General features: G+C 32.9%; 1 long non-coding RNA gene across 1 annotated transcript in view; it reads left to right on the top strand.

Moving 5' to 3' along the window:
• LOC108686358 overlaps nucleotides 1-2,046 on the top strand; it is a 156,976-nt gene that overhangs the window by 11,036 nt on the left and 143,894 nt on the right. The window lies entirely within an intron of this gene.

The following is a 2,046-nucleotide window of genomic DNA, read 5'->3' as shown; positions in this document are numbered from 1 at the left end:
GAAGGGGGGAAAACGTGTTTGAAATATTGGGCCGTTCTATCGTGGCGGGATAACAAGGGTTTCTAGCGGCCGAGCAACAAAGCTGGTAATTGTTGTTGGATTTAGTATAGCCATGATCTTCCCGAATGTGCGCGTTTATCACAGTGCACTTTTGTTCCTCCGTCCCTCCGCTGTCTCGCAATAAAAACATTTAAGAATACTCGCGGAAGATAACGCATGAAAAAAATTATTTTTTTTTTTTTTCCATGTGCGGATATTACAGCGAGATTATGTTATGTATAATTAATGGGGTCTCGAGTCTCATGCTATTACCGTAATTACTTCGATTATCATAATTGTTATTGCGATTATGTACTGCTACTGCGTGCTATTACATAAATACACTGAGGAAATTAACCATTTTAATCATGCCGCGCTGTTGTTATATCAGTTTAATGAAATTTTTGCTCACCATTGAATAGTATATGCACAACTAAATATCGTAAGTAATTTAATTCTCATTTATTGAATCACTTTTACATTCCGATGAAGTATTTGCAAAATTTTTTCTTAACTCGCCTTATTTACACATACAAAGTACATATCACCTGCAAATATTACATTGAGAAAAGTAAAAAAAATTTAAGACATCACAACGTTTTCTAATATCAGTAATAGACAACGTACTTATCGTATGCACAGAGTGCTCTTTATGTGATATGTGTTAAGTATACATTATGCGATAGTATATCGAATTTAACGCTTCTCACGTATCTTCAAACAGATATTGCGGGACGTATCGAATGATTTCCAGTTCCGAGAGCTAGGAAATTATTAAAGACCTTCAATCATTCGTAAACTCTCTCGAAGTCCAACAAGTATGAGACAGTTAATACATCGTTATTGCGTTATATATGTTCGTTAATGTTAATTCATTTTATCACTTATTTGCGATGTATAAAGATAAATCCAGACCGAGCACACGAGAGTGGACGAATACTCATCGAAGCAAATTGTTTATTCGTTCATGCTTTGGTCCTGAATCTAGCTTAGCATTGGCAGCTACATTTTATATTGGATTTAATCGCTTGTCCAAGAAACACTTTGTAAAGTTTTCTTGAAAATAAAAACTTTGCAGAACTTTACGTTAAAAATAGAAAAGAGAATACTAACTGAGTTTTCAGTGCAAAGTCATATTTATATAACAAGAAATATAACTCGAATATTGTGTAGATCAGTGTTGAAAACAATGTCATGTTTGGAAGTACGATATATTACTTCGCTCATAACAAGTCAAAATAAATGGGGTTTTCTTACGCATATCAATTTAGGTACTAGCAGGAGTCCGTAAAATTGTAGTTAACGTAAACCCGTTGCTTATTTGTATGGCATGCCATTATTTTTGCGCACTCCGTGGGAGGTGAGAAGATTGATATAAACGAACATGTTCAAATGTTTGATTAGATTACACATTGTTTACAATCACAAATTTAATGCCGATGATATGTGAAAGTGTTATTTTTATATAAATCGTTTCACATCGTAAAGCACATAGGTTTTTTTCTTCAATCCGGTGTGATGTATTTTTATTTAGCTTTTTATGAGCATTGACGTCATATATTATTAACATAGTTGTAATATGAGTCTGCATTCAACACATATAAAAAAAAAAATTCATTATACAATGCTTTAAAATATGCCGATTTCTTCGCATGACGATGACATATGGCATCGTATGACAATTAATGATGTATTGCATTCTTTGCGTCCTTGTGTGTAATCCGACACTTAATTACTTTTCCACGGCGGCTACTAGTCTTACATAAGATATCTAGTTCTCGATCTTTAAACAACAAGATCTAATTCCAGTCATCTTGCATCGTAGAATGCAGAGTATTATACGTAAATGTGTCATTCTCAATATTTTTTCTATTTAGAATTTTCTATATTTGCAATATCACACATACATCATTATCGTATAAATCATGTTTTCCTTTATTCGAAATCAAATCTGCATTGCATGATATTTTACAATAAGTCCCATTAGTTGATTTTATGTGCATTCTA

This window comes from Atta colombica, unplaced genomic scaffold (genome assembly GCF_001594045.1).
Source record: "Atta colombica isolate Treedump-2 unplaced genomic scaffold, Acol1.0 scaffold176, whole genome shotgun sequence".
Taxonomy (NCBI): domain Eukaryota; kingdom Metazoa; phylum Arthropoda; class Insecta; order Hymenoptera; family Formicidae; genus Atta; species Atta colombica.
The sequence above is the reverse complement of the archived record's forward strand: the minus strand, read 5'-3'. Positions and strand labels throughout refer to the sequence as shown.